At 32.5% G+C, this 27,625-nt stretch overlaps 1 pseudogene; it reads left to right on the forward strand.

Moving 5' to 3' along the window:
• The first annotated feature begins 69 nt into the window (after positions 1-69).
• Positions 70-27,625, forward strand: LOC107955283 (probable leucine-rich repeat receptor-like serine/threonine-protein kinase At3g14840; annotated as a pseudogene).

A 27,625-nucleotide genomic window follows, 5' to 3' on the forward strand; every position in this document is an offset into this window, starting at 1 on the left:
AACTTCGCATGCAAGATATGTTTTAACTTGTCATTATGATAAGGTATCATTTGAATGGTCATGCAAAAACATCCAGTCTCTTTTTCTTTTATTCTCCACAGGCAGCCACACATTTTCGTCATGCTTTTTCTTTCTTCATCTCAGAGAAATTCCCAACTTTCATTTCTTAATTTGTCTTTCATCTCAAAGTAATTTGCAATTTTGGAGCAAAAGATAGGAAACTTCCAACTTTCTTTTATTTTCAATCATCTCAAAGAAAATTCCAACTCTCATAATCCAATATATTTATGAAACCCAATCTTTCAACCCATTTTTTGTTCATTCATATCAAGCCAAAAAAAAAAAACTCTTGAATCCACTCCAAAAACATTCCAATATGTTGTTTCTTCGACTTGTTTTTGGGTCAATATTCATAGTTTGTTGCCTTACAACGCTTTCAAACGAAGCTTCACTTCCAAATGCTGAAGGTAATCCATAATAGTAAGCTTCGAAGCTTAATTTGGTTAATTAATTCTTTTAGTAAATTCCACACTTTCATTTTTGTTGTTACAGTGGAAGCTTTGGAAAGTATTGGTAGAACATTAGGGAAGACAAAGTGGAACTTTAATGAAACATGCATTCAAGGCAATGGTCGGTTGGACCAACCTTCACCCAAGTTTAAAGAATCTTATGTTGATAATGTTACATGCGATTGTTCCTTCAACAACAATACTATCTGTCATGTCATTCACATGTAAGGATATACATATACATATTATTTTATAATGAAAATTTTATCTCCCTTGAGTTACGTCTAAACTTGTTAGATTTTATTTATGAATTATATATGATTTAATAAGCATTTAATCTAAAATTTATTATTAAGAAGTGAAGAGTATTTTAACTTTGAATATGAGATGATGCCTCAGACTTCATATTATATATGTTAAATTATTTGACAACTGAAGAAATTAATCAACTTAAATATAAGATTACAGGAAGTTTAATTTTTATACTTTATTAATTTGTTTAATAAAAGTTGTGGATGATGCACAGAGAGCGTTTAACATCACTCCACTTACCAGCCGACATGCATGTACGTCCAACCCACAAGATATGATCCGAATCTTAGAAAACAATGGTATTACATAAGATATAAAGGTAACTCTTAGGGCCAGTTCTTCATTGTTTAAAAAAATTACTTCTAGCTCTAAAAGCACTTTTGAAAGAAAAGCTGTGAAGAATAAGTTACTTTTAGCTGAAATTTTTAGCTTTCCAAAAGTGCTTTCGAAAAGCACTTCTGAAAAGAAGCTAAAAATTTTAGCTTTTCCTCTCCCAAAAGCACTTTTGGTGCTTAATTATTTTTTCACCCCTCTAATAACATAATATTTTTCTTTTTTTTCTTGGTGCTTAATTACAATTGTGTTAAAATCATTAATTAAAAATAAAAAAATTTAAAATACAATTACAAATATTTAATGGTTATATTTAAATATTTAAAATATAGTTTATATATTCTAATTAAATTTTATAAATAATTAATATTTATTGCTTAAAAATATTTAAAATTTATATTTCATATATTAAAATATTAACAAGTTATAATAAATTTTTTATATTCTTACTAAAATATAATAGTATTAACTAATTTAAATATTATTTAAATGCATATTTGTTATTTGATAATAACATGTCTAAAATGGACATTTTATTTCTCAAAAGCACTTTTTGACAGCAATGCTAAACACTCAAATTTTAAACCAAACTTTTAAAGAGTACTTCTCAAAAACACTTTTCCACAGCACTTTTCAAAAGTACTTTTCAAAAGCAATAAATAATTGTCCCTTATTATATTTTAAAATTTATTTTTATTTTTATTTTAATTAAAAATAATATATAAAAAATGTTTTGATTTAATTTTTAAAATATTAAATTTAACTATAAAATTCTGGATAAATATTTTCTTTTTGAAATTTAAATTTGCATATTATAATTGTTTGACTTCTAATTGGTGCATAAAAGTACCTATTAAGTAAACAAATATAATGAAACTTGTATCTCTTTCTAATAGTTTAATGTTATTTTAATAGTTTCATATAATCTATTCTCTTATCTAAATTGAATTCAAATTTTATTTAATTTCTAATTAATTTAATATTATATCATTTAGAAATAAGTATGTTATTTTTTAAAACTTAAAAGTACTATATAAAAATTTATTTTTCAAAACATACCATTAAATTATTGATTTTATTTACTTGAAAAATATATTTTAGAAACATTTATGGCAGAAACTTTGAAAATTTTCCAAAAAAGGCTCAAAAGTTATACAAAAAAATCCATTTTGTTAAAATAAAATTTAAAAATTTAAAAATTAAAATTAATATAGATCAAATCAAATTGAGTTATCATGATTAAAAAAGAAATAATCGAACCAAATTTAACTTTGTCCTAAATTTCAGTGTATAAAATTACAACAAAAAAAAATTAGTGGGTTTAATAATAAATGACATCCTTATGTAATTGGAAAAATTATAGGGTAAATTTTAAATAGAAAAGAAACTAACTTGGTTTTTCTATCAGACTACTCAAGGGACAGGGCCTTTCGGGTACTCTCCCACTAAACTTGACAAGTCTCCCTTTTCTGCAAGAAATGTAAGCAATTAATTAACTTTGCATCAATTAATTACCTAAATATCTACTAATTTGTTGTTTTAAATCTACTGTTACAGTGACCTAACTCGAAACTATCTTAATGGCACTATTCCTCAAGGTTGGGGTTCTTCTACGCGACTCATTAAGATGTAAGTTTATTTCCTTCTCCTTTATATATGTCTTTCGTGGTGGTATGAATTGTAACAATTACTTTAATGCAGAAAATACAGATCATTAAATTCAACACATGTTAAGAAATTAAAGTAGAGATTTAGAGATATACCATTTGAAGAGGATGCAGTCATGATTGAAGCTTTAAATTTCTCAATCTCTATTTGCTCAATCAATCATAAAATTTTATTGAAGGTAGAGTTAATTACAAAGCACGGGCACTACCCTACCACCATACAACAAGCAATGAATTTCCCACCGCCTGATGGTAGCAAGGGCATCAACTCACCTATTCTCATCTCTACAAACATACACCATCTTAACACTCGAAATACGGTTAATACATTGGTCAATAATCAAGTCTTTATCATTTTGGAGAGTCAAAGTGTAATTTTACATTTATTAATTTAAATTTTTATAAATTTTAAAGGTGTCTAAATGAAAATTTTTCTATTTTAAGGGATCTGGTACCTGCCAGCCCCCTTAGCTATCCCTGAGCTCGTTAGTTATTGTGAATCTTTTCTTTATAGTTTGACTTGTTTTCTTTTAATTCAATTCAAACATACTTGAAAATACAGTAAAGTCTAGATTCTACAAAATTTCATTATTCACTAATCTTTCAATTCTTTCCCTAGAGAACCTTCTATGCTAGAAGAGTGAAGAATGTTCGTTAATTAAACCAATTTTGAACCAATATTTGAATGCAAGGTTACTTAATCTTGTGCAAATGCACGGTTCAAAGAAATTTTATATAAGCTATCGTATAAAACACAAAAACCAACTATTATTGAATTAAACATCAGACTTAATCTTTCAGAACCAAAAAGTAATTGAAACTAAATTTTTAGAAATCCAAAGTACATACAAAGTGTAATAGATGTCAACAACTATCACTTCCACCTTGGGATGGTTCCCATATAAATGAATTTGTCACTTTCATTCAATTTATTGGTTGTAAGGAATCCCCAAATTAAATTGGGGATATGAGTAATGTCTCTAAAATCAATCCTTCTTAACATGTCTTAATTTTTTGTCACAGAAATATTACTTGACAATAAATTTCCCATCATAACTCTAGTACCTTTTCCACATCCACTTACCTTCTTTAGCGGAAAGTTATTTCCTTTAGTACATTTATCTTTCTTTTTTTCTTCGTAGCTCCATAAGTTGCAACTAGAGTTAAATGTTGTTCATTCTACCTCATTCTCACTTATTACTAAACGTACTTACTAGTCATCTCATTCAAGTTACGCTGCTCACTAATGGTGTTATAATGAATCTTGAATGGAGAAAACTGAGGAAGTGAATTAAGGATGAAAAGCACCAAAAAGAATCTATCCACATTCACCCTTAAAAGTTTTAAGTTTTGCAACTTTTTCATTCATGTCCAATATATGTTGTTGAATTCCTTAACGACCATCATGTTGTTGAATTCAACTATCAAAAGGCCAATAAGAGACTTACTAGCATGTTTAACATGCAACTCTACGGATTTTAGAAAATTCGAGATTATGTCAATTTAAGGAAAAGAAATCTTGATATTCACAACAATAGTCATTCTCATAAACATAATACTAAGTCTGTTCGACCTTATCCAGGCTTTTGAATATTCCACCTCCTCTGCAATTCTATAGTAACTTTCGGAAGTTTCTCACTTAATAAAGCCATGCCAAGATCCAGTATATCAGATGAAAGTTGAACCCTTTCATACCATTATAAGAAATTCAATCCATTAAAAATCATCATTCCAGATGCAAGAGAATCTAAGGTACGTAATAGGAACTGTATAGTCCTCGCTTAATGATATCACCTAAGTTTTCCTTTAGGTAAACTCCAAAATATAAAGTATTCACTCATTATATGTATTGGTATTACATTTAAGCCACTACACCAGAACAAGTTTTTAGCGGCGTTTTTTTAGGCCTTTAGCGGCACTTTTTAACGCCACTAAAGGCATTTGCGGCCCTTGAAGAAGCGTCACAAAAAATGCCGCTAACGACAACGTCGCTAACTTTTGCGACGCTTACAGAAAAAAACGCCGCTAAAGATCATGTTCTTTAGCGGCGCTTAGGAAGAAAACGCCGCTAAAAGTAATGTTTATAGCGGCGCTTGGTCAAAAACGCCGCTAAAAGTAGTGTTCTTTAGCGGCGCTTATTTCACAAACGCCACTATTTGATATGACTTTTAGCGGCGCTTTTTTAAAAAACGCCACTAATTTTGGGATTTTTTAAAATAAAATTTATGTTTTTTTTCAGCCCTCCTGCAACAACAAATCAAAAGCAACCAGATCTAAACTAACCAAAAACAACAAATTTATATAATATTTCAAATTAAATGACTAAAATAATATTAATTGATATAAATAAAAGTGAATTCATACTTTTCTTTACAAAAACGTTAAAAGTTAAAATGATAAAAATATTTATGCAATATACACTATGACGGCGGAAGTTGCAACTGCTGAAACATCTTCATCATAATCTGAAGCTGCTATTGAAATTCGTCGTACTTTTTGCTCTGCTCTGCTTCTCTCGATGCCGCATCTTTTTGAAGTCGTAGCTGTAGTTCTTCATATTTCTTTTGAACCTCTGCTTCTATCGCTGCTTCTCTCACTGCTTCTCTCGCTGTGGCCTCTACTTCTCTCGCTGTAGCCTCTGCTTCCCTCGCTGCCGCCTCTACTTTAAGTTGTTGCTGAAGTTCTTCATATTTCCTTTGAACCTCAAATGTGGTCGCTTGCATCTGAGCCATCTGGTCTTTTAACCTCTGAACTTCAGCTTGAGATTGACTCCCCGAAGGCATGTATTGGTGCAAGCTGGATCCAAAATATTGGGTTGGGCTGATAAAAGATCCTTGAAATCGAACCCGACCATACTTTTCAGGACCCAAAACTTCAGTAATAATCCGGTTATCAATGTCTTCAAGATGAACAAAACTATCACTAGAAGCAATCGCTTTGTACTCCGTCTTTTTTTCCTTTAGTTTTTCCTAATAAATAAATCACATAGTTAGGAACGCAATATATATTAAAAAAACCAAATGCAATATAACAATAGTCGCATTACAAGCAATGAATTAAACCATTAGAAAATAAACACTATAAATAACTAAAACAAGTCAAATCGTATTAAGTAAACGTACCATAATTTCACCAGCTTCAAGAGTCATAGCAGATCCATCTTTCTTTTTATGTGTAATTTCAAAAAGTTGAAGGCGTCCAACTTTTTGACTAGACGACCGTTCCTACAATATAGTAGTAAAAATATTATTTAATAGAAAGTTATACATATTTGAGAATATTAAAAAATTAAAAATACCTCCGCCTCAGCTACACATGCAAAACTTCTCGACCCGGCTGTGTGAGTGGATTTTTGTTGCTGCCGGTTGCTTTTTCCAACTCGTTCACGATCCTACGTTATAAAAATTTTTAGTACGTAAAAAGTAAATACTATAAACCAAAATAATTACAATAGTTTGGAAGTACGTCGTACCTCGCCTTTCTGAGAATGCCAAAATCTAACCGCATCTTCCCATTGATACCTCAACATACCCGACGGGACATTTTGCAATTTCTCATCAAGGGTTGTTTTTGTCTTATAATAATTTTTCTTTAAGTACTTTTATTGTCTCTCCATCTTTTTCCCAATGCCTTCTTTACATAAGCATCCGAGACCTCTAAAGCAAACCTCGCCTACAAAAAACACAAGTTAATAAAGTAAATATAAATGAAACTATTTCCCAAGCATTACAGATGACATTAACATTTTGTTACCTTAATATTATCGAGGGCTTGGTTTTTGTTGCTATCGGGCATTTGACGCCATGACTCGTAGTTGATAGGCAACATATTCGCATTTCGTGCTAAAATGCCCATGTATCCTGCTAAAAGTAGAGCTTCTGATCCAACAGGCTGACCAAAACTGTTTCTGCATACCTTGACACGCTCGACTGGATCTAACTCGTATAACTCTCTAAGTAGCGTACGTCCTCGACCTCTGCGCGTCCCACCATTTTCAGCTACAAATGGTATATTATAATATAAAAATTTGAAAAATAAATCAATTATAAGTCAACACGCATGTAAATTAAATGTAAAATTACTTTGAACTTCCGTAGGATCCTCAGGTGTAATCGGAAGATTCGAAGATCCAATTGTTGTCTGTTGTTCAGTACTATTTGTTTCTGTCGAGTTTGGATCATTTTGAACAATGCTTTCCTTTATAATTTTTCTTCTAGGCATTTTATCTGCAATACACATAAAATGTAATTAAACTTAATAACTAATTACAACAATAACAACACATATAAAATAGTTGAAATATATAATAAGACCAAGATTTAATATTAATGTAAGTTACATATAATTAAACAATCATAAAATCTTACTACATCATTATTCGTAAATATCTTCATCCGTATCCTGACGAACCCATTGAAATTGTGCACTAGTACTAGGGATATTATCGTTTAAGTTTTGTTTTGGAAATGTCAAAGTTTCTGATCTGTCGTCGATGTTATCTCTACTTCCACTGCCCATGTCAAACAAGTCTCTAGGGATGTTACGGAGTACAACGTACCAACCTTCATTAGTTGGATCTTTTGAGTAAAAAACTTGTTTAACTTGAGATGAGAATACATACGGGTCATCTATCAGTTGTTGTCCTGTGTGAATCAATCAGTCAAAGTTCACCATTGTAAAACCAAATTGATCTTGCTTGATTCCACGAGCTGTATTAACATCGGCCCAATCACCTCGAAATAAGACAACTTTCCATTTGCCGTAGTAATCCAACTCAATTATGTCAGTAAGATGTCTGAAATATTCCACATTTCCCTCGACAGGATTATTGTCCCTAACACTAGCATAACTTGTAATTGCAGAATTAACAACTATTCCACAATTTTGTGTTCTCCTCAACCTCTCGCGATATTTTGTATGAAATCTGAATCCGTTGATGAGGAACGCACAATATCTTTTAACCACTCGATTTGGACCTTGGGAGAGCCATTTAACTTCGTCGTCACGTTCTTCCCACTCCAAACCTATTGAATGGAAAGTAAACTGAGTAATTAAAAATGTTATGAAAAAACATTATTATTTGTAAGCGGAAGCTCCAACTGCATACCGTTTGGCTTAACCATTCATAAAAAGATTCTGTAAACAACTTATTGATATCTCGATGTTGTGTTCTTCAGGAGCGCAAACGATCTCTCAATATTTTTTTGTACTCATTGTGTTAAAAAAATGTTTGTACTCACTGTGTTAAAAAAATGTTCACTTTATTAGAAGATAAACAATTATTAGTTTGATAAATATTTATCAAATTTGTAGAACTTACTTCCATAAAGGTTCCAATGATTCGTGGTGAAACAGAACATATCGATGTGCTTGTACCCAGGATAAATGATCTAATTCTGCAATTTCAACTTTGCCGATTGGTTCTCCAAAACTTTGGAACAAATAAGTATCGGCTAAGTTATGGTCCGCGAGTCCAGCATTCCTATTTGGTCTGTTCAACCTTGTTTCAACATCTTCCAAATATCTTGAGCAGAAGGTCATACATTCCTCTGCCAAGTAGCCTTCAGCAATCGATCCTTCTGGATATCGCTTGTTGCGGTAGTAAGACTTTAATTTGGATAGGAACCTAAACACAATATACAACATTATCAAAAGTTGTAACTAAAGGCATAAAGGTGAATGAAGGAAAATTTTAAAAATTTTAATTAACACCTTTCTATGGGATACATCCATCGATAAAAAACGGGTCCGCCAAGAATTGCTTCGTGCGGGAGATGGATTATCAAGTGAACCATAATGGTGAAGAAGGAAGGTGGGAAGATTTTCTCCATGTTGCATAAAGTCAAAACGGCTCGATCCTGTACCTTCTGAAGTTCTTGAACATCCAAAACTTTGCCACAAATGGCTTTCATTATATTGGATAGTTCAATTATACAAGACGTCACCGTCTTAGACATACAACATCGTAGAGCAACTGGCAGTAAATCTTGCATTAAGATGTGATAGTCATGTGATTTCAGCGACTATAACTTCGATCTTTAACACTAACACATCGAGATATATTTGATGCATATGCATCTGGAACCTTTATATCCTTCAGCACCATGCAAAATAGTTCTTTCTCCGTCTTGGAAATTGAGAAAATAGAAGGCGGCAACCGATATTTCCCATTTGGAAGTGGATTGGGATAAAGATCAGGTCGAATTCCCATTTGGAATAAATCAAGTCTACTCTGAAGATTGTCTTTTGATTTTCCGTCGACATTCAAAATTGTACCCACAATGAGCAAACATTTTTCTCAATGTGCATAACATCAAGATTGTGTCATAAAAGGTGATGCTCCCAATAAGGCAACTGAAAAAAAATACTTCTTTTTTTCCACAAGTCCGCCTCATTAGGATCGTCCTCTTCGTTGGAGTCATCATCAGCTTCATCATTTGATCTTCTGTTTCTTTGCATGTTTGGCGGTTGGTTCATCTTCCCATAAATGAAATTCATATCTTCCAACATGAACAAGATTTCAGAGCCACTGGTCTGCGAAAGAGCTCTCTGAACTATTCAGTGCCGTTAAATACAAAACTCTGAAATCTAAATCTATGATTTTTCGGTAACCACCGACGATGCCCCATGTAAGAGAACTTCTTCCCATTGTACAACCATTGCGAACATGTTTGTGCAGCACAACAAGGACACGCATAACGACCCTTGGTACTCCAACCGGATAAATTGGTATAAGTGGGAAAGTCATTAATGGTCCACATCAAAGCTGCACGTAAATTAAAGTTCTCTTTTCTCAGCACATCGTATGTCTCGACACCAGCCCATAATTGTTTTAACTCTTCAATAAGTGGCTGTAAATAAATGTCGATATCATTCCCAGGCCCTTTCTCCCTAGGGATAATCATAGATAAAATAAGGGAAGATTGCTTCATGCAAATCCACGGAGGCAGATTGTAAGGAACAAGCACTACTGGCCAAGTACTGTACGCAGTGCTCATAATTTTGAAAGGATTAAATCCATCAGATGCTAGCCCAAGCCTCACACTCCTAGGATCGCTTGTAAAGTTTGGAAATTTATTATCGAATGATCTCCAAGCTAAAGAATCTGCCGGATGCCTCATCTTCCCATCATCGGTTCGTCCATCATGGTGCCACGTCATAGACTCTGCTGTCTTCGACGACATGAAAAGCCTTTTAAGCCTTGGTATCAGCGGAAAATATCGTAAAATCTTGACCGGCTTCTGTCTTGGGTGTGCAACATTTTCATCGTCGTTCCCATCTTCTGTGTTTCTATTTATCCAACATGATTGGCCGCATATATGACAGCACTGTTGGTTTCTCCGATCGCCCCAATACAACATGCAGTCATTCGGGCAACTATGAATTTTGGTGTACCCAAGACCTAAATCTTTTATCATTTTCTTCATATATTTGCATGATTGAAGGATTTTTGCAAACAGAAACATTTCTCTTAAAAACTCTAACAGCATTGTCAAAGAGTTCTCGGTCCACCCTCCCAAACACTTTAACTGAAAAAGACGAATACAGAAAGACAATTTTGAGAAATTTGATCCCTCATACAGTTCTTCGTTCATGTCATTAAGTAGCGCGTAGAACTTCGCCGCTTCTCCATTCGGCTCTTCATGATGTACACTTCTTCCAGGTTCGGTAAAAGCATTCCCACCGAGATTACAATCATCAGATGCCACAAAGTCGGCTGGGAATGACTGTAAACCATGATTGTGAATATTAAATGCTTCCCGCAACATCCCTTCCATGTCATCCCCTCTAACAGACTAATGGTAAGTAGTACTGTCATAAGATACATCCATCCTTGAAGAGGAAGTACTTGGCGGGCATTCTCCATGAAAAAACCATTATTTATAACCCCGAACAAACCCATCAACAATTAGATGCTCGTATACAACTTCACGATAATGCCAGTTTATGTTGACACACTTCTTACACGGGCAAAGAATCATGTTCTCCTGGCTTGCAAATTGAAATGCAAAATTTAGAAAAGTCTGTACTCCATTTCAATAACCGTCTCTTACCCTTGACAAATTCATCCAAGACCGGTCCATTTCTTATTTCTTGACGTCTGATTTTCACCAGAAATTACAAGGGTAAGTTGTTCAGTGGTAACTATAAATGAGTTATGTAAGTATATCATATGATATATATTTATGTATTAAGTAAATTATGTAAGTTATGTACGTGTATAAGTTATGTAAGTTATGTATTAAGTAAGCTATTTAAGTTGTGTATTATGTAAGTTATGTAAGTTATCAAAGTAATGTATGTTATGTAAATTGTAAGTTATTATGTATTATGTAGGTTATGTAAGTTATGTAAGTTACGTAAGTTTTGTATTACGTAAGTTGTGTAAGTTATGTATGCTATGTAAGTAATGTATTATGTAAGTTATGTATTATGTAAGTTTAACAAGTTATGTAAGTAATGTAATATATACTTAAATTTTAGTAAGTAATATATATTTAAGTAATGTATTTAAGTAAATTATTTAAGTAATATATTCAAGTAATATATTAAAGTAAATTTTAGTAAAAAATATGTTTTAGTAAGTAATGTAAGTCATGTAAAATATACTTAAAAATATATATTTAAGTAATGTAAGATATAAATTTTAAAAAATTATTACTTAACAATATATATTATTAATAAGTTAAATTAAATTCTAAAAATATATTTAAAAATATAATAAATATTGAAATTATAATATATTTTAACAAGTTATGTAAGTAATGTAATATATACTTAAATTTTAGTAAGTAATATATATTTAAGTAATGTATTTAAAATTTAAACAAATTTTAATAAGTAATGTATTTAAGTAAATTATTTAAGTAATATATTCAATTAATATATTAAAGTAAATTTTAGTAAAAAATATGTTTTAGTAAGTAATCTAAGTCATGTAGAATATACTTAAAAATATATATTTAAGTAATGTAAGATATCAATTTTAAAAAAATTATTACTTAACAATATATATATTATTAATAAGTTAAATTAAATTGTAAAAATATATTTAAAAATATAATAAATATTGAAATTATATATTAACTTTAAAATATATTTATTAATAAGTTATTTATATTAAACATGCAATCAAGTAATAATTTATTGAGAATTCATTATATAATCAATTTATTAAACATTCAATCAATTAACTAACCAAAATTGATAATTCATTGACATTCAATCAATTATTCGATCAATTTATTGAATAATCATAGATTATTAAACATTTATTAATTGAAATAAAATTGAAAATTGATAAAATTGAAAATCGATAATTATAAATACAGTATAATTATGAATATATATTCGAATAATTATAAAATTAAATAAAATTATATAAAATTTACCCGTAACAACTAACAACTATACATGAGAAAAATCAAGGCTATATATTGAAGAAAACAAATTTTGCATCCTTATCAACAATGCCATTTGCAGGATACCTGAACACTTTTGAATTCATGCCTAGTGCTGAAATGATTGATGGGAATGGCATGAAAGAAATATGAAAGTAAATATTGACTTTGATTTCAAACATACAACCACTTCATCTAAAATTGGAATACATGCAAAATAAATTTAAAATAGGAATAAATACTGCCAAAAAAAAAGGAAAACATAAGTAAATTAGTACCAAATAAACAGGAAAAAAATAAAACAACTCTAAATCCATTACTGCAAAATAACAGTTGGGCACCTATAGCAATTGAATTCGGATTTCAGTTTGGTTATAACAAGTTACAACAAAATCAAACCAAATCAAAAATGATAAAAGGAAGCCTATATATATTCATTATAATCAAACACAAGAATGGCTTTTCTTTAACAAAAAAGTTTCCCATTGAAAAGTTTTTAAAACAAATTCATTAGATATAACAAATGCCAATAACTTTTCCACGCCATATATATATAGCAGACTAAAGGCAAACAACAGTCTACCAGTTCCAAATATGTTATGAGAAAGCAGTGTTTCGCATAAAAGAAACACGTGGTATGGTACCCACTATCAAACTAATCAAAAGCATCGACTAATTTACTCATAAAGGACCAATTTTTGAGCATCAACGAGTCGAATAAAAGTCACCCATATCAGAACTAAGGACCCAAAGCCACTAATTTTAAATGATGAAATTAATACCGAGAGCTTTATACCTTGGAAAGGGTATTGGCCAAAACTGAAGATGGAATCCCAAATTAGTAATTGTAGCGTCTTCTCCTCGGTTTTAGCCTTGTAGCTTCTGGGAAAGTTGGAAGATTGAAAGCGTGGGTAGCTGAAAGAAAGGAGTCAAAACAACAGTAATGAAGAAGCAACAGAGATACATTAATGCATGAAGAAAAAGAACGAAGTACTCGAACTTACCGATGGTTGCGGCGCAGGAAACAGACAGACGGAGTGATGCAGCACAGGAGATGGCAGAGTAGCAGGTGGTCGGGTTTGGGGGGCTGTTAGGGATTAGGGGAAATTTTAGGGATTTGGGGGAGAATGAGTATTTGAGGGATAAGTGATGGAGAATCGGGTGTAATATTTGGTTAGACGGGTGGAAAAAATACAACGCGGTTCTCATCTAAAAAATAACCATTTGCGGCGTTTACATCAAAGCGCCACTAAATTTAATTTAAACGCGGTTGTTTCATCAACAAACAGCTGAAACATGTGGCGTTTCCCAATAAACGCCACTGATACTATAGGTAAACGGCATCGTATCAATAAATGTTAAAACATTTTTGCGGCGTTTTAAGCAAAGCGCCACAAACTATAAGTCAAAACTTTGCGGCATTTTAAACTAAGCGCCACTAACTATAAGTCAAAACGCAGTCGCTTCATCAACACTTACCTCAAACCCGTGGCGTTTTCGAGAAAATGCCACTAATAACTTTTACAAAACGGCAACGTTTCAACAAATGTTAGAACAATTTTGCGGTGTTTCAAGTAAAGCGCCACTAACTATAAGTCAAAACGAAGCCATTTCCCCAACAGTTTACCCAATGTTGTGGCGTTTCCGAAAAACACCACTAATACCATAGACAAAAATGACAACATTTCAATAAACATAATTACAATTTTGCGGCGTTTCATGGAAAGTGCCACTAATAGCAACGTAAAATGGTGCAGTTTCATTAACTCCTAATACAACTTTGCGGCGTTTTTTAAAGCGCCGCGAATAGAGAAGAACAAAACGGTGATGTTCCCCTTCCCAGTGACAAGAAACAACGCAGTTTTACTAAACTTTAAAATACTATTTCTGACGTTTTGAGATAAACGCCTCTAACGCCTTTCTTTGCAAAAAAATTTTAAAATTTCTACAAAATTTAAAAATATTTATAATTTATTTTAAATTATATATACGCTAAGAATAGAATACAAATATACTAGCACGTGAGTTGTCAAAATAGTGTCATCCAAGATTGAAGTTAAATTGATCCAAAATTAAAACCAAAGTTATAAAATAGAAAAATTAATAATAATAAAAAATGAGAGAGCAATACATTTTAAAAAAATAAATTCGCGTTTTAAACCTGCTTAAATTATAATTTCTAAACCTTAAACCTCAAAAACCAAACCCCAAACCCAAACCCTAAAACCCCAAACACTAAAAGTCAAAACCAAAAGTCCCAAACCGTAATATTCCTAAACCATATTTTAGGTTAATTGTGTGGCCAATGTTACTGCAGTACAAAACATATATTTTATATTCATATATTAAATTGCACGAATCTTTAGTAAAATCTAAATGTTCTTCAATTTTTAAACAGTATCCTTAAACCCTAAACACAAACTCTAACACATAAACTATTAACCCAAAATAATAAACAGTAAACTGTAATCCCTAAAACTCTAAACCATGGACATTAAATCATATATTCTATAACGTAAACCCTTAAATAAAATAAAAATTTTGCAGCGCCACTAAAGTTCCCAATAGGCCTAATCTGACCTCGAATCTTTAAACCCTAAATCACTAACTCTTATCTTCTAACCCATAACCCAAACCACTAACCCCGACCCTAACTACTAACCCTAAACCTTATTTAATACATAAATTAAAAAATATTAATTAATCAAAACCCTAAATCCTAACCCGAATCCCTAACCCTTAACCTTTAAACCATATTTTATAAAAATTAAAACACACTAATTAATCTAAACCCTAAAGCCTAACCTAACACCAAATCCATAATCTATATAAACGTTAAAATTGTAACTCTTAAACCGACCTTAAATACTAAATTAACCGTATACCCTAAACTGCATATATATTAAACCCTAAACTATAATGATAAATAATTAAATATTTTAAAATTAATACTATCGTATCTTTTACAATTATATATGAAATTATTTAATATATAAATTACAAATCAATCAGTCATGTACCTAAAATTTTTTAAAATTATTTTAAATAATACTATTTCAAATTTTCCATTTTTAACAAATATTCAATTAAAAATAAATTGAATTTTAATTAATATAAATAAACAAATTAAAAATAAAAAACATATAAAATGATTTTGTGGCGCTTTTAGGAAAAACGCCGCTAAAGCACTAAAAAGTTCCAAAAATGATGCCATCTGGCTTAGGTTTTTTGTGGCGTTTCGGGAAAAGCGCCGCTAATACTATGCTTCAGCGGCATTTTCCTGTGTGCGCCACTAATTCCAGTATACATCAAGAACTAAACGCTGTGTTTTCATTAATATCTTTTGGCGGCGCTTACCAAAAAGCGTCGTAAATAGTAAGCATTAGCGGCGTTTTGAAATAAGCGCCACTAACTCTAATATACGTCAAGGCCAAACTCTGCGTTTTGGTTAAGATACTTTCCGGCGCTTTTCACAAACACCGCTACTACTATACTTTAGCGGCGTTTTCCAATAAGCGCCACTAATTCTAATATACCTCAAGACCAAACTCCGCGTTTTGGTTAAGATATTTTGAGGTGCTTACCACCAAACGCTGCTATTACTATGCTTTAGTGGCGTTTTCCTTAAACGCCACTAATTATAGTATACATCAAGACCAAAACGCTGCGTTTTGGTTAAGATGTTTTGCGGCGTTTAACGCTCAGCGCCGCTAATACTATACATTAGCGGCGTTTTCTTTATAAGCGCCACTAATTGTAATATACATCAAGACAAACTCTGCGTTTTGGTTAACATCTTTTGCGGCGCTTTCGCTAAGCGCCGCTAATACTATGCATTACCGGCGTTTGTTCGTAAGCGCCACTAATTCTAATATACATCAAGACCAGAACGTTGCGTGTTGGTCTTGAGATTTTGCGGCGCTGTGTAGTAAACGCCGCTAATGATGTTCTTTTACGGCGTTTATTTGGAAAACGCCACTGTTCGTCCGGCTTTTTGCTGCGTTTTAAAAGAAGCGCCGCTAATGCTAGACTTTAGCGGCGTTTTATTCTTTGCGCCGCTAATGCTAGATCTTTAGCGGCGTTTTATTCTTTGCGCCGCTAATGCTCGATTTTTAGCGGCGTTTGTAATCCAAACGCCACAAAATATGCCGCTAAAAGCCTGTTCTGGTGTAGTGAGCCTAACAGTTTTGCGCTAGCTACATGTTACCTATAAATATTCATTACACAAAAAAATAGAAAGAAATACAATTAATAGTAAGTGACTACCCTTTTAAGCTAGTACGATTCTCCATTTTAAAACCAAAATCAAGACTACTATTTAATCTTTTATGTAATTTACGACGATAATAGTTAACAATTTAGGTCACTTTCACAATGATCTAAATTATTGAATTTCATTAAAATAAATTAACTATAATATTCACTATCTTATTTTAAAATTATATATTTCTAAAATATAAGTATTAAGTCGAAAATATTAAAGCATTTTAATTATAATATTTTTCTTTGATATGTAAAACAATAAATCAATGGCAAATATAACATAAATCCCATTGAGAACTTTATAATTTCATATGCATCAAGTAGCGAATAAGGTAATGAATATATGAAAAATGTTCTTTACCTAAATCCTTGATTAATTAGCTTATGTTAAAAATAAGTAAATATGCTACACCCATATTAGTTGCTATCTAATGAAACATGTAATTTAGAAAGCAACCATAACATATGTTAAATTTAACAGTGACTAATTGCTTATAAATTAATTGCTTGAATGGAAATGTTTGGTTACAGTAGTCACTTTGATTGTGGTTGTGATGAATAAATTAAAATTAAAGAATAAACAAATGACACAAAAGAGTGTTAACGTAGTTCGATTTCCTTACTTTTGTGGAGTTTAGTTAAATGAGTAAATCCACTTATCTTTAATTCCTGATACAATAAGTGACTCGAGTTCTACCACATTCTCGGTATAACAATCTCACTTTTGAATCTAAAAATCTAAATCACTCACCTTTAGGTTCATGAGAACTTAGGTTTATTTACTCTCTCAAATGTACTTCTAAAATATATTTCTTAATGAACAATTAAGTGCTCTTAATCACTGTACAAAATCTATACAAGTCTCTTAATTATATAGGAGTTCTCAAGAACATACTATTATACAATTAGAATTTACTCTCTATTATAGAGAAATTAAAATAACAAAAAGTAATAATATAATAAAGATCAATACAAAATGAATTATTTTAAAAATATGTCTTCAATGCTCCCAATTTAATCTCCACAATTCAAAGGGTCCGATTGTTTGATTCAATCCAATTTTCAAGATAAATTACTTCAAAGTCGGGCTTGCATACATTTACAATATCAACATCATTTAAAGCCAATTTCAAATATGACAAGTGACAGTCTATTATAATGTTGATGGAAGTGACCACTTTTAATGAGCACTTAACGCAGCCACTTTAACAACTTGACTCAACAAAATATATACACGAAAACGTGAATCCATTAATCATGCGCATCCGACTTAATGCAGAAAATAAATGCCCAAAATATTTGAATTCAAAACATGTAAATTAGAGATTTAGAATATATATCATTTGAAGAGGATGCCGCCATTGTTGAAGCTTTGAACCCCCTTAACCAATCCTTAATTCTTGACATTCTTCTTCTCTGTATCCAGTCCTTCTACACAAAGTGTTTTAAATTGATTGACGAAAAGCCTTCAAGGGATTTTGTTTTCTTTTACAAGTGTTTCGGTGTGAATGTATATGTATATGTATATGTGTCTTTCGATGTTGTGTATGTAAGAAAGGGTATATACATTTCATGGTTGTAGAAACATAAATACACGCAAGAGATGTGTCATTGTGTTAGTTTTACTTTATGGTGAATAGAATAATTTTTCGTACGCACACTATATATAATGTTTCTAAATGCAAAAGATTTATTGTATTTCAGTTCCCTTCTAGGAAATCGATTAACTGGTTCAATCCCAGAAGAGCTAGCAAATCTCAGAAATCTTACCAGCTTGTGAGTTAGATTATAGCAACTTCGAACGTATATATATGGATGATTTTTTTTTTATTTTTTAATAAACGTCTAATGGATAATTAATTTTATTTATTGAAAAAACATTGTGTAGAGTCCTTGAGAACAATGGTCTTTCAGGAACTTTGCCTGCAGCACTGAGGGATCTACCCAAAATTGAGCGATTGTAAGAGAGACCCTTCCTTTTTTTTTAAAAAAAAAATTCTAGATGAATTTCATTTCATTATATATATGTAGTATTTTTATTATACAAATGATTTAAGATATATTTGCTGGTTTATTCAGGCATCTGAGTTCCAACAATTTTACTGGTGAAATACCTTTATCATTTGCTGGGTTGACTTCATTGAGGGAGTTGTAAGCAATTTTTAATGTGTTTTTGGGACGAAAGTTCCAATATATTTTATATGATATAGTTATGATAATTTTGTTCTCAACAGTCGGATTAGTGACAACAATTTCACAGGACAAATTCCTGACTTCATATTCCGAAATTGGACAAATCTTGAAGAGATGTGAGAATTTAATTTAACATTTTCTTTATATACTTCAAGTTTTTTTTTAATTCATTAGAATTTTTGTTTTATCAATCAATTAAATGAATCTATCATTTTTGTAATGACAGATATATGGAGGGAAGTGGTTTGAGTGGACCAATTCCATCCATTAATGCTACTTTACTTAACTTAACATACATGTAAGCTCCTATAATCTTAAAAGATGGTGACAATATTCGTTATATAAAAATAAAGACAATTTAAATTCTTATTTTTGTTTGTATATGGCTCTTGATATTGTTGTACAGAATAATTTGGTGACTTGAATGGAGCTGAAACAAATTTTACACAACCACTCATCGATGCCAGTTTGCCTAAATTGGAAAGACTGTAAGCATAAATCTGAAATAAGGCAAAGATATATTAGAGTTATGAGATATTAAGGAGTTCCAAAAACAAAAACAATGGAATTATTTTGTGATTGAATGATAGGATGTTGAGGAGTTGCAATCTCATTGGAGAGATACCTGCTTCTTTTCGGACATTTACATCCATAAAGATATTGTAAGTAATTACACTTTCTTTTGAGAGGTTCAAGTTCAGTTTGATTGTAGACTTACGCGTGGTTTAATACCCGTTTTACAAATTTTGTTGCAGAGATCTCAGCTTTAATAGACTTAGTGGAAAAATTCCAGATGTGCTTTCTAATCTTAATTTCGATAATATGTAAGGATATGGCTTTTAGTTGTAGTGTGTAAATTGCATTTTCTTTATTTATATACTCATTTGGATTTTATTAGGTTCTTAAATGGAAACAATTTTAATGGATCAGTCCCTCAATGGATACTCAAAACAAGAGAAAAAGTGTAAGATTCTCTTTCTTATTTAAATGCTCGATCCCATTGATTATAGTTTGATTAACCAAAATCAAAATTATTGCACAAAGATAGTTAATTACTATTTATTGATTTTTCTACATTAATTAGTAGTCAAGGATTTGATCTTCTCACTTCTCACTGTGTATGAAGTAGTTTTATAACTCTTGTCCGGTATCTATCTTCTTAGTGAACATACAAATAAAAAGGATTAATCAGTGACTTGCTCCGTATTCTAATGCAGGGATCTTTCTTATAACAACTTCACAAACACAGGTGTATCAGATTGCCGACAAAATAGCGTGTACGACAACTTCCTCATCCAACTTCATTACTGGATCTTTCTTATAAAATATCAATCATTTTTTGTTATAATTTTCCTCCATTATCGACCTGTAGGAACTTGTTCTCAAGCATTGCAAGAGTCAATAACACGTAAGTATTAAGACAACAACAATCATTAAACTAAGTCTTTGTCTTTCATCTAACTTTATAATTGTTTTATCAGGGGAATTGTTCCATGTTTGACAAGCCAAATTACCTGCTCATCAGAACGTAAGTATTTATATTTGATGCACTAATAATATAACTCAATTATTTTATTCAAACTGTTGTTGATTGTTATTTCCTCAGCTTTGCACTTTGTCCATATAAACTGTGGAGGGAGAGAAATAACTGTTAATGACACCACTTATGAAGCCGATTTTGATGGAGCCGGGCCTTCGACATTTTACCAAAGTACCAACTGGGCATTTAGCAGCACCGGAATTTTTCTAAGCGATGACCGCCCTAACGACATCTTAGTTTTGGACAATAGACAAGTTTCTGTCGATGGCGATGAAAAACAACTCTACGAAAGTGCAAGGCTTGCGCCTAGCTCTTTGACATACTATGCATTTTGTCTTGCCAATGCAACTTACACAGTAAACCTCCATTTCGCTGAGATTCAGTTCACTAATGATCGAAATTATAGCAGCTTGGGGAGACGCATATTTGATGTTTACATTCAGGTATATTTTTTGTTGGCACATAATTAAATTAATCTTGCACAAATAAATTATGAAAAGTTAGAAGAGTGAATAGACTTGAAGATGAAAAGTTACACACATTATGAAGAGTGAAGAGACTTGAATATGAAAAGCTACACACATGCATGAATAGTCACAACTCCTAGCATTTAGCTATATAGATGAATAGTCACTTACAACTCCTATATAAAGAGTTGTATGTGATGAAGAATTATTATTATTTTGTGTGATTGAAATAAAAAGTTTATTAGAAAGAATTTTATTTCTTCCATGCAAAATTTATTTCTCTTCTCCATTATATTCTTTATCATTTTCTTTGTTTTATTTCTCCAAATATTAATCAATCTTCTATAAATTGGTATCAAAGCCTTGTTCGATCGAAATGAACAATTCTATTCCTCTTTCTTCCGTTCCCCAATTAACCAAAGAAAATTATGGCAAATGGAGTATCCAAATGAAGGCTCTTCTTGGATCTCTAGAAGTTTGGGAGATTGTTGAAAAAGGTTATAATGAAGTTGAGGCTGAAGAGGAAGAAGGATTATCACAAGTTCAAAAAGAGAGTTTAAGAAAATTAAGGAAGAAAAATCAACAAGCCTTATTTTGGATATATCAAGGAGTTCAATCATATGAAGTGGCATGGGAAAAAATAGCTTGTGCCACCACGGCAAAACAAGCATAGGAGATTTTACAAAATTCTTTCAAAGGAGATGAAAAGGTGAAAAGAGGTCGGTTGCAAACTCTTCGAGAGGAGTTTGAAAGATTGCAAAAAACAGAGTCGGAATCAGTTTCTAATTACTGTTCACGGGTTTTGTCTATAGTCAACCAATTAAAAAGAAATGGTGAAACTCTGGATGATATTCGTGGTGTTGAAAAAATCCTCCGTTCTTTGGATTTCAGATTTGACTACATTGTGGTAGCCATTGAAGAATCAAAGGACTTGAGTACCATGACTATTGATGAACTTACAGGTTCATTGCAAGCCCATAAAGAAAGATTAAACAAGAAGAAGAAGGAAGTAGATCTAGATCAAGCACTCCAGTGAAAGTTGTCTCTAAATGAGAAGAAGGGAGATTTTAAAAATCAAAGAGAGAGAGATCGTGGTTGTGGAAGAGGAAGAAATTTTAGAGGAAGAGGCTCAAATGCTCATGAAAGAGGTGAAGATGCAAGTACGGAGAATGGATGGAAAGAAGCCAACCAAAGTCAGAATTTTAGAGGATCACAAAAAGGACGTGCACATGGCAATCAAAGAGGAAGAGGTCGTGGCTATTTTGAATGTTATCATTGTCGCAAACCTGGTCATTTGGCAAGTGAATGCTGGTACAAGAAAGAAGAGAAAAATGAAGCTAATATAGTACAAAATAATCAAGAGCAAAAGCAAGAAACTTTGTTGCTCGTGTCTCATAGTGGAGAGATTGATGATGTCTAGTACATAGACAGTGGTGCTAACAAGCATATGACAGGTAACAAAAATTTATTTTCGAAGTTTTTTGAATCTGATTGTGGAGAAGTAAAAGTAGGAGATGGCAAGGCTTACAAAGTTAGTGGTGTTGGTGAGTTGGAGTTCAAAACAAAGCATGGAAGGGTAGAGAAAATGTCTGAAGTTTATTTTGTTCCTGGTCTTAAAAATAATCTGCTTAGTGTTGGGCATCTTTTGAAGAAGGGGTATAATATTCATTTTCGTGACATGGCTTGCTATTTATCAAGGAAAAATCAGGTTGTTGCTAGAGTTGGAGTGGCATCAAATAATCTTTTCTCTCTCACCCTTCAAAATCAGAATATGTCTTGCTTTATTGGTGCTCATAGAGGAGTTTCAAAGTTATGGCATGATAGATATGGACATTTGAACTATCGAAATTTGGAGATGCTTTTAAGGAAGATAATGGTCAGAGGTTTACCAAAAATCAATCGGCTTGATGATATTTGTGAAGCATTTCAACTTGGAAAGCAACACAAAATTGCTTTTCCTTCTCAATCCTCGTGGAAAGCAAGAAGACCATTGCAACTTATTCATTCGGATCTTTGTGGTCCAATGACAGTTTCATTTTTGGGAGGTAATCATTAATTTATCTCTTTCATTGATGATTACTCAAGAAAGTTATGGGTGTATTGTGTAAAAGAAAAATCAGAGGCTTTTCAGAGATTCAAAGATTTCAAGGCAGAAGTGGAGAATTTTACTGAGCTGAAAATTAACACCTTACGGACAGATCGTGGAGGTGAATATTTTTCAAAAGAATTTGAGAAATATTGCCAAGATAGTGGCATCCGGCATGAAATGACAGTCCGCCATACACCTCATCAAAATGGTGTGTGTGAAAGAAAGAATAGAACAATTATGGAAATGACTAGATGTCTTTTTAAGAAGAAGAGGTTATCAAGAAGATTTTGGGCTGAAGCTGTTTCATGTGCAGTTTATCTTATCAACAGATCGCCGACAAGAAGCTTGGAGAATTGCACACCACATGAGGCGTGGTATGGTACAAAGCCTAGTGTTCGTCATCTTAGAGTATTTGGGAGCGTTGCTTACTCTCATATTCCAGATGCAATGAGAAGCAAGTTGGATGACAAGTCAGAGAAATGCATTTTCATTGGCTATAGTGAAAGAAGTAAGGCATACAAGTTGTACAATCCGATGACAAAGAAGATTGTGATAAGCCGAGATGTTCAGTTTGATGAAAATTCTATGTTTGAAGATATGGAAGTTGAAAAGGAAAATTTGCCAATTTTTCCTTTTGAACTTGAAGAAGAAGAAGAAGAGACAGTAATTGAAAATGTTGAAGATGATGCTCAAGCAAAAAATCCTCCTTTTTCCTCAAGTTCTTCATCAAATTCTTCTTCATCCAGCCCGATCCGAAAAATAAGAAGCATCCAAGAGTTATATGATGTAACTGATGAATTTGTGCAAAATGATGCTATATTCTTTGCCTTCTTTGTAGGAGAAGATCCAATTTCTTTTGATGATGCATATCAAGAAGAAATATGGAGGAAAGCCATGAAAGAAGAGATTTGCTCAATTGAAAACAATGATACATAGGAGCTTACAGATTTGCCGCCGCACAAGAATTCAATTGGAGTCAAATGGGTGTACAAGACAAAGATGAATCCGAATGGCTTTATCAACAAGTACAAGGCAAGACTGGTTGCAAAAGGATACAAGCAAAAGGAAGAAGAAGATTTTACAAAGGTATTTGCTCCAGTTTCAAGACTTGAGACAGTTCGGTTACTTATTTCTCTTGCTGCCCAAAACAATTGGAAATTGTTTCAAATGGACGTAAAATCTGCGTTTTTGAATGGTGTTCTCAAAGAAGAAGTCTATGTTGATCAACCACCAGGGTTTGTTAAAAAAGGAGAAAAAGAAAAAGTTTACAAGTTGAAGAAAGCTTTGTACGGGTTGAAGCAATCACCCCGAGCTTGGTACAGCCGAATCGATTCTTATTTTTAGAAGTGTGGATTCCAGAAATGTCCATATGAGCATACTCTCTACATCAAAGACAATTCTCAAGGAAGATTCATGGTTGTAAGTCTCTACGTTGATGATCTTATTTTCACAGGAAATGATGTGAAGATGTTGAAAGAATTTTTGCACTCAATGATGGCAGAATTTAATATGACAGATTTGGGAGAACTTCATCATTTTCTTGGCATTGAAGTTCATCAATCCGAGAAATGAATTTTTATTTCACAAGAGAGCTACGCAAAGGAAGTTCTAAAAAGGATCAAGATGGAAAATGCAAATCCAGTCTCTACTCCATGCATTACAGGTCTGAAGTTATCTAAAGAGGGTGAATGAAAGTTAGTCAATTCCACCATATTCAGAAGTTTGGTTGGAAAGTTGATGTATCTGACTTCGACAAGGCCTGACATCGTGTATGCTGTTAGCTTGGTGAGTAGATTCATGGAGAAACCTTACTCCAATCACTGGGAGGTTGCCAAGAGAATATTGAGATATGTGAAGGGAACCATTAATTATGGAATTTTCTATAAAGCTAATACATTAGTTGATCTCATTGGTTATACGGATAGTGATTTAGCAGGAAGCATTGATGATAGCAGAAGCACTTCTGGTTATGTTTTTCACCTTGGTAGTGGTGCGGTTTCATGGAGCTCAAAGAAACAATCAGTTGTGGCGCTTTTGACTACAGAAGCTAAATATATCGCTACATCTTATGCAGGATGTCAATTGATTTGGTTACGTGGAATTTTAGAGATTCTTAAGCAGAAGCAGAGCAAGTCAATAATTTTGTTTTGTGACAATAGTACTAATATTTCGATCACAAAAGGTCCAGTTCTTCATAGAAGGACAAAACACATTTGCATTCGATATCACTTCTTGAGGGAACTAGTGAATAATGGTGATGTTCAAGTTGAATATTGCAAGACGAAAGATCAGATGGCTGATATCTTCACAAAGCCACTAAGTGGACAAGTCTTCAAGAAAAATGTTGAAAGGTTGGGAGTTCAAAGCAAGTTTAATTTAAGGGAGGCATTGTTGGCACATAATTAAATTAATCTTGCATAAATAAATTATGAAAAGTTAGAAGAGTGAAGAGACTTGAATATGAAGAGTGAATAGACTTGAAGATGAAAAGTTACACACATTATGAAGAGTGAAGAGACTTGAATATGAAAAGTTACACACATGCATGAATAGTCACAACTCCTAGCATTTAGTGATATAGATGAATAGTCACTTACAACTCCTATATAAAGAGTTGTATGTGATGAAGAATTATTATTATTTTGTGTGATTGAAATAAAAAAGTTTATTAGAAAGAATTTTATTTCTTCCATGCAAAATTTATTTCTCTTCTCCATTATATTCTTTATCATTTTCTTTGTTTTATTTCTCCAAATATTAATCAATCTTCTACAGTTTTAGTATCATTCTTGTTAGTATGTTATCCTGATTCTGTTAGAGCATTGAAATTTATATATATACATACACAAATATTTGACTTACAACATGTGCTTACATGGAAAGTAGTGTTAAATGGAAGGGATAATAATTGCAGGGAAAGCAGGAGCTGAAGGATTTCAATATTGAAGAAGAAGCTGGAGGGGCAGGCATACCAAAAGTAAAAAACTTTACTGTAAATGTAACGGATAGCACTTTAGAGATCCATTTCCAATGGGCCGGGAAAGGGACAACTTCTATACCGAAGAAAAGCATTTACGGTCCTCTTATCTCAGCAATATCTATTTTAGATCCTAGTAAGTTTTCAATTCAACTGACTCTTTTTTTGTTATAGCACGCCTATATATAATGCTTCCAACAAAGATTTTCATGTCATCTTTGCTACTAATTTCTATAAGAAAATGTTTCCAAATAGCTTATAAACCTCCGTCAGAAAGCGATGGTGGTATTGTGATAGATGCAGTGGTCGGTATTGTGGGCGGAGCAATGTTTGCTGCTTTGTTGATTTTAGGCATCCTTTGGTGGAAGGGCAGTTTAAAATAGAAGAGTACTTTAGAACAAGGTATTTAGGCAGAATATCATTGTACTTTGTTGCATACATCAGTCGTGCAACGCCTTTATTTTGCGATTTTCCGTTCTTTTTTTATATTGATATTCATCACAATTGATAATAATCTCATACGTTATGCGACTAAAAACACGTTTGTGATCGCAATTTAAACCCTGCCATCCCTTATAATAGGATTAACATGTTCCATAAATCTAAAAGGTATAGAGTTGCAGACAGCTTCTTTTACCTTAAGGCAAATTAAAGTTGCTACAAACGATTTTCATGCTTCCAATAAGATCGGAGAAGGTGGTTTTGGTCCCGTTTACAAGGTAATCATATGCAACATTTCCAGTAGGTAAATTGTTCATTATAGAACCTGGTATCATTGTTTTCTTTTTCATTTCAAACGCAGGGTACTCTACCAAATGGCACAGTGATTGCTGTGAAGCAGCTATCAGCTCGATCGAAACAAGGAAACCGTGAGTTTGTGACTGAGATTGGCATGATTTCAGCTCTACAACACCCTCATCTTGTAAAGTTGTACGGATGTTGCATTGAAGGAAATCAATTGATGCTTATATACGAGTACTTGGAAAACAACAGCCTGGCTCGGGCATTATTTGGTACAAACCCCATACAAATGTCTATTTGTTCTAACATTAATGTGAAGTATGTGAATATGTGTTTGTGTATGTGTGTATCTGAGCTACTATTTTTATTTTGGTAATGAAAAGGGCCACAAGAATCTCAGTTGACATTAGACTGGCCAACAAGAATGAAGATCTGCATTGGTATAGCTAGAGGGTTAGCTTATCTCCATGAGGAATCAAGGTTGAAGATTGTGCATAGAGATATAAAGGCCACTAATGTGTTGCTTGATAAGAATCTAAACCCTAAAATATCTGACTTCGGCTTGGCTAAGCTTGATGAAGAAGATAATACCCACATTAGTACCTGAATTGCAGGAACTTAGTAAGTCTCTTTTCAGATTCATTCTCAAATCTTCATTGATGTCAACCTATAAGAAGCTGTATTTAATTGATGATGTTAAATTTGCAGTGGCTATATGGCTCCTGAGTATGCATTGCATGGCCATTTGACAGAGAAAGCGGATGTTTATAGTTTTGGGATAGTGGCTCTCGAAATTGTTAGTGGGAGGTGCAACACTAAAATCCGTCCAAAGCAAGAACCTTTCATTCTCCTTGAATTGATAAATTAAGTTCTCATTCTTTCTTCCATTATGCATCTTCATTACCATGTTGCTATGTTGCTCCCACTCTTATTTTTCTAAAGTATTTATTTCTAACACGTGTTCAACATATTCATTTCTGCATTCAACACTCATGTATCAAATGTCAGGAACATATTACATATGCCAGGCACAAATACCTTATACACATGACAAAGAAAGCTTATGCATTAGTGAGTTTAAGCGTCATATTTTATGAAATGAAACTGAATGTGGCAATTAAATTTTGTATTTT

Source organism: Gossypium hirsutum, chromosome D11, assembly GCF_007990345.1.
Source record: "Gossypium hirsutum isolate 1008001.06 chromosome D11, Gossypium_hirsutum_v2.1, whole genome shotgun sequence".
NCBI lineage: Eukaryota > Viridiplantae > Streptophyta > Magnoliopsida > Malvales > Malvaceae > Gossypium > Gossypium hirsutum.